Consider the following 7,403-nt stretch of genomic DNA (forward strand, 5'->3'; position numbering starts at 1 on the left):
CTTTCCTCTACTACTTGGAAAGCGCTTGGTTCGCCACCACTTTCGCCTAAAATGAGAAATCTGACAGGCTTTGATAAAGGAACCAGTCGACCTTTAGGGATTCAACCCAATGTGCCCATAACATTGAAAAGGAAGACCGTTCAAATGAACGTGATGGTCGTTCAAGGACCCTTGGATTATAACCTACTCCTTGGACGAGACTATATTTATTGCATGGGAGCCATCGTCTCCTCACTCTTTAGAGTAATGTGTTTTCCGCACGAAGGAAGAGTGGTCAAGCTCGTGGACCAGCTTTCATTTCCCGGATCACGCATGGAAAATAGTCATATACCATCCCTAAATGGTCTCTTCACGCAAGAAATGTCTCAACCCATGGTCCATCCTCCCGATGAGCGCGAGTGATTCGGAAGGATATGACTGGAACCCAGGGGGCATGCGTCCTGGTCTGCTTCGGCAGGAAAACTTCGGGTATAGGGTAGGTTTCCGCGGGAGAATATGACTAGTCTGTACCCCGTCCGTCTTGGAAGAGGGGTTATTCTAGAATAATATTCTCTTGTCAAAGTTATGTGTTTGGCGCTCATTGTCATTCACCTTTGTCTATCTCGGTAGACATCGCCGAGGAAGTGTTTTATTCGTGCCGCGAATAGAGCAATCTTTGGTAGCCTGAAAGAGGTAGGCCTTTCCCGATAGAACAAATGTTTTGTCTGCAAATTGAGGGGTAACCTTGAAATCATATTTTATACCTGGGGGCATGCAAACCTTTTGGAGTGCAAGCAAGGGGCGGCTATTTATTTTTTAAATTTTTAGGTCCTCCCTTTAAACCTGTAGGCTAACCCTTTAAACTCGTAGGATTAGTCGTTTCCGAGCTTGCATAAAGAAAGGATCCGGGGCAAAGCTTTGTAAGGTGCAAGCTCCATAAAAAATGGCATCTTCAATGAGACATTCTTATCATATGACTGGATTAATCGAGCAGTTTTAGCACATAGTTCATGCTCGTTAAAAAATAAACGCAAGATCCGAGCAGTTTTAGCACATAGTTCATGCTCGTTAAAAAATAAACATAAGACCGAGCAAATGTTTCAACCCGCGTTTAAGCTCGTTAAAAAATGAACTATCCTCCGGTAAATGACCACCGTGAATGTAGTACTTCAGCCATTAAAGCCTTGGTCGTGTTTGCACCATCACCTCCACTTTTCTATTGGCCGATCATTCACCTCCATTTGATTGTTTACCCATTTTGAGGAACAGCTACGAAGAGTGATTTCACTAGCCATCCTTGTGACATTGCCGTGATTTCGAAATTCCAAACCTTACCTGGAATCAGCTGCTACCCATTTTATCACTCGTTCCTCAAAAGACGAGTCTTCTTTAAGCTCTTTTCACCTGACTCGTAAAATATGAAAAGATTGCCGAGTTTTGGCCTTCCAGCTCGTTAAAGCGACTGGAAGTGCTATCCCTCCTCTAGATTTTAATCTTTTTGGACCTGAGGGATTATTGCACAAAAAGATCGAGCGCTTGTTTTATTCGGCTCGTTAAAACTATCGAAAATTCATCCCTTCTGCATTGTTTTATACTTTTTCGGACTTAAGGGATTAGATGACGAAAAAGGACTTTCGGAGTTAACTTTACGTACCTTTTCAGACTCTCTAAAAATGAAAAGGACCGAGTTATCTTTGTTGTTAGACTCGTTAAAAGCATTAAATAGCGACAAACTTGTCTTTAGACGAGAACGAGTTTCACTATCGCTAGGCTCGTTAAAACATAGCGATGGGTTTGCCCGAAGGGCAAATTATAGAACAAGCATATGTTATCCTTCTCAAGCTTGACAAAAATAAAGAGGTACTGGTCAGCAATGACTGGGGAAAATTGGGAAAAACTCAAAGAAACTTTATTGGTAGCAAGTCTCTCTTGAACATGACACTTCTCTTCCGTACCACAATCGGGTTGGGTTGTTTCATTCACCGGTCACATCACCATGGTCTCGCTATACCATCCACATTTGGGGTAAATGCTACCAATCCATCGCATAAGTGTCGCCACATGTTCAAGAGAAGTCATTCAGAGAAGTCACCTGTGTCCCATCCACTACCATACATTATACTCTTTCATGACCGCCACCCTGAATCATATATCATCAGATCATTTTCACCTCCATCAAAATCATTTGCTCCGTTCCGTGTCATTGATGTGGGATTCATTAAGGCCCTCCTTTGACAGATCGCTTCTTGTCGACATCAGCTCATTATCCAAGAAGTTGATCTAGGAACACCCCCTTCAGTACTTTGAAGCTTGCATGCCTCAATGGCAAGTTTCTCACTTCCGGCGACAGGTATACATCAATGACCTTCGACCGAAAGATTTTGCGTGGTGTTCGACGCCAAGTCCTCTATTCACACCACATGAATTGTACTGCAGTACCTTGAGGGTCATCATCATTATCGGTGATTCCTCTCGCGCTTGTTAACAGTTTATATCATTGACTGGTAATCAAGCGATGTCTTTCCATGTTCGACTTCAAAACATTTCTCACATGGATCGACTTGTACTTATAGTGAAGATCGGACGAGATTGAAGACCCCAGATCTAGTTTCATCCATCCGGGCTGCGATATATATTCAGGAAAATAAAGACGTTGAAATGTACAGCCTTGCAGCACAGATAATCATCCTACCAAAAGGATGATGGCTCTATCAGAATCATCAGTCTACCATCAGACGATTGTCTGTCCTATGTACATGAAAATGAATTTATAAAGCTGAGCATGGGAATGCCCGCCTCAGCTAGATCATGAAAACAGTATGAAAATAATGTATTGTATTGTATCTTATTACAGGTCTCCTCCCAGCATTGAAAGAACTTCGGATCCTCCTAATAAAGCATTTCACCTGATAAACGGCCTCATACTTTAGGGGGCAACTGTTATAGACATTTTTGTGCCTTACAACTCTAAGCATGAAATGTCCATAAACCAAGGGATCCAAAGTCCCTAAAAGTGTTGTTCCTGCCCCTAAAGGAACAAGGCCAGCAAACCACAGCTTTTCACAGAAGTTCTCCACCAGAAACTGCTCAGAAACAGTCAAATCAGGATCATTTCAGTGGCTCCACTAGCCACCTGCGTTGCAAAGCACCCCAGTACACTAGCTAGGTGCGTTGCAATGCACCCAAATGCACTACCAGGGTGCGCTGAGCGGGAAATGACAAATGGCAGTGCCATTCCGCGAGGTGTAAAGACTATGGAAGCTTCCAGAATCTTCCTCCATGACACTTGCCTCACTGAGTTCGACCAAGTGATGAGTAAGAGGCTCTCAGTCTCCAAGTGGAAGCAAGAACTGACAGAGAGAGAGGACACTAGTCATATGACAAGCTGACTCATCCCCTCTCCAAACATCTATATATGGATCCCTCATCCCAGAGATCCAGAGGCTGGAATTTTGTACATTGCAAAGAATTGCTGTTGGTTTGAGATTAGTGCATTGGGTGCTTTATGCTTTGAAGGAGGTGAAGAAGGGATTCCTTTGCTGGGAGGTTGATGCTGGATTGGAACTCACTTGGTTGTATCTCCTCCTGAACCTTGTTATTTCATCAATAAAACTATTTGAGTTTCTCCTACATGCTTATGTGTCTTTGATGTATGATTGCATTAGTATGTTTAGCTTATTTCTAATCCTAAGCTAGTTATGAATATGAATCTATGTCTTTGTGTAGTTTTCCCCTTTTGCGATCTTGCAGGAACTTGGTGAAGCTGGGAAAGCGAGAAGGCAAGTAGCTGGGAGCTATCAAAGAGAAGAGAAACCGGACCAAAGGACTAGCGGAAGACACCGGTTAGTTCACCTCATCTCTCTTCATTCTTAATTCATAAATAAGAATACTAGAATAGTTGTTTCTGTTTGTTGCTAAGGCACTATCACACCTTAGGTGGATAGGGTCGTCCTGAATAGGCACTTTTCCCCACAACAAATGCCAACCAACATTTTGAAAGCCAAAGAAGATTATTATTAATCCAAATGAAATTCTAATTAACCTCAATGAAAATCTCTTTCTTTAATATGTACCAAATACTTTGGCAACCCCTACTTATCCATTCCAATGGGACATAAGCCTTCGAATCCTAGAAACAAGAAATTGAGGGAACAACTTGCTCTGGGAATAACACTCAACAGAGTTCCAATCATCAGCCTATCGTTGATAGTTGCTATTGTTCTGTATTAGAAAAAGAAAAAGTGTGTGACAACGGAAATGATAGTGACTATTGTTCTGTATTAGAAAAAGAAAAAGTGTGTGACAACGGAAAGTAGTGGAATGGAAAATTTTGTGCACTTTATCCCCCAATGAATTGACTGACGCAACCACTATGGTACCAAATTCAGCAAAGGCTTGTGCCTTCTCTCTAGATCATATGATGATTGCCACACAAAATTTAGTGCGAAAATCGGAAAAGGGGGCTTTGGCCCTATGTTCTTTGGAAAATTTCTGGAAGGAAAGGATATTGCCGTAATAGTTCTCTCCTTGTTTTCCAAGCAAGGAGTTCACCAGTTCCTAAACGAGGTAATTTTGCGATTCTATTTTTCCATTTGGACATAGTATCACACTTCAACTTCTAGCTGCAACCTTGTAGTGGCTTTAAACATATTCCCAGATCATAACCATGTAGAGTAAAATTTATGACTTTGGGTTCATTTGATGAACAAATTGATGTTCTTTCGAGAGTTCATCACCAAAACTTAGTAACTTTATTGGGTTATTGTAATGAATCCAAAGAACTTATGATAATCTACTAGCACATGGCCTGAGGATTGTTAAGGGATAACCTTTATGGTGTATGTAGATATATATATATATATATATATATATATATATATATATATATATATATATATAACTTTCTCATAAATATAATGGTGTCCAAAGCCAATGATTCTCATTTAGCTTTTATTTTCATTTCCCAATCCTAACACAGGTTCAGAACTAAATTGGAAAACGAGGGTGAAAGTAGCTTTAGATGCAGCACAAGGTAGTTTTTTCATGTCCTCTTTTATATTATGTACTTTATACAAATTTAAACAAAGGTAGATGTCTACTCTATGCTTCAAAAGGAAAACGACATATTTTTCATGCAATTTCTTATGTAGATTTCTACTTTTATCTCTTAAAGGTAATTAATGCATAACAATGTATCCATATTTATTCAAAGGATTGGAATACATGCACGTAGCTTGTACCCCTAATATTATTCACAGGGAAATGAAAACAACAAACATTCTTCTAGACAACAATTTAAAAGAAAAACATGATGAGGGGGATGGGGAGGCTTCTCATGTTACCACTATGGTGAAAGGAACTGCAGGATACCTTTATCTAGAGTATATTGACACACGACTTGTACTCTCTTTACAATATTAGTGATTGGGTGAAGGAATTGTATTTGTTGTAGAATCTCACTTTTTCATTTTTCTTTCCATTCTTAGCTCACGGTTTTCTTTCAGTTTCGGTTTTGTTTAACAAGTATTTTAGCACTCAAAGGTTGACTGAGAAGAGTCATGTATATAGTTTTCGAGTAGTTTTGTTAGAGATCATATGCGGTAGAAAACCTATAGATACAATGCTATCTTTAGACAAACTAAACATCATTCAATGTATGAGGAATCTTATCATTATTCTTTAAGAGTATTAAAATTGTTTTGTGATGCATAAAAATTAATGATAATATTGATGTTCCTATTTGACTACACCTTAAAAAAAAAATCTACGCGGAGAGGCAGAGGAGTGACTTTAGCGAAGCTACTTTCGTGCAACTTTATGACTCTTCGCAAAGCTGATTTTGTGCAGCTCTATGACTCTTCGGGAAGCTGATTTGGCGTAGCTCAGGCAGTTATTACACAGTGAAACAAAGTAACCTTGGAGAAACAATAAAACTTAGGGTTAAGTTCTAATTCATGAAAAATACATTCACATGAGACTAAGGCTCATTCACCAAGTAAAAACAAGGTTTACAGAGATTTTCACTTCACGCGGAATAACACACAATAAAACATAGTAACTGTTGTTTTCACACGCCCACCAAAATTTGCTCCACCATTTTCTCCTCAGAGACTCTTGCTCTATTTCTCTTTTTTCTCTTACTCTCTTACTTGCAAAATGACTTTTACATGCTTCTTTATCTCAACATACAACTTTTACATTAATGCATAACAGAGCAAATAATTAATACATTGTTGTCTCTTTCTCTTTTTTCTCTTACTCTCTTACTTGCAAAATGACTTTTACATGCTTCTTTATCTCAACATAAATTTTTTACATTAATGCATGACAGAGCAAATAATTAATACATTGTTGTTGTTGAGTGTCATCAGAATCACGCAGGTGTTTGTGGAGTATGGGAAATAGTCGCGCAGTAAATGCTTGCCCATACCTATTTACCAAAATACATTAAATGCCTTAAATTCTTTGTTGTGTTGAGGAATGGTTCACGCAATACTTTTGTTCTGGCTTCAGTCCTTCCATCTTCAAACTGAGACTGCAACCTACAAAAATAGTTCTGACAAGTATGGCTGCTGTCAGGGTGTTTAACGCGGGGGTTGGGATTAATATTTCCAACACTCCCCCTTAATCACATTTGCCGCCATTGACAATTCCCAAACAGTTTTTGAGATAAACAAAACTTTCACATGCCAATGGCTTTGTGAAAATATCAACAAATTGATCCTGTGACCTACAGTGCTGCAACACAATTTTATCATTGTTAATCAACTCTCTAATAAAATGATATTTAGCATCAATATGCTTGGTTCTCTTGTGAAAGACATAATTCTTTGACAATGTAATTGATGAGGTGTTGTCGCTCCCTCTTGGTCATGATGAAGATCCCTCAACATCCTTCTAATCCAAATTTCTTGACACGTTGTTGTGACATATTCAACTTCTTTTGTTGACAATGACACTATTGGCTGCTTCTTGGAGGCCCATGAAATGGCTCCAGAACCCAAATGAAAAACATATCCTGACGTGCTCTTTCTGTCATCGACACTTCCTGCCCAATCACTGTCAGTGTAACCAACTAGCCTGAAATCACTTGTTGTTGTGTACAAAATGCCATAATGTTTTGTCCCATTGACATATCTTAAAATCCTTTTCATTGCTTGCCAATGTGTCTCCTTGGGTGTCTCCATGAACCTTGACACCAAACTTACTGCATACATTATATCCGACCTAGTGGTGGTCAAATACATCAAGCTGCCTATCATGCTTTTGTATAATGTCGGATTGATATTGTTGCTGCAATCTTCTTTGCTCAACTTCAACCCCATTATAGTTGGAGTTGGTGCGGACTTGCTGTTTTGCATTTTAAACCTCTCCAAAATGTCTACCACATACTTTGATTGAGAGATAAAAATGTCATTTTCTGA

Source organism: Pinus tabuliformis, chromosome 5_2 (assembly GCF_031772625.1).
Source record: "Pinus tabuliformis cultivar Carrire ecotype Pingquan chromosome 5_2, CPIR1, whole genome shotgun sequence".
Classification (NCBI taxonomy): Eukaryota; Viridiplantae; Streptophyta; class Pinopsida; order Pinales; family Pinaceae; genus Pinus; species Pinus tabuliformis.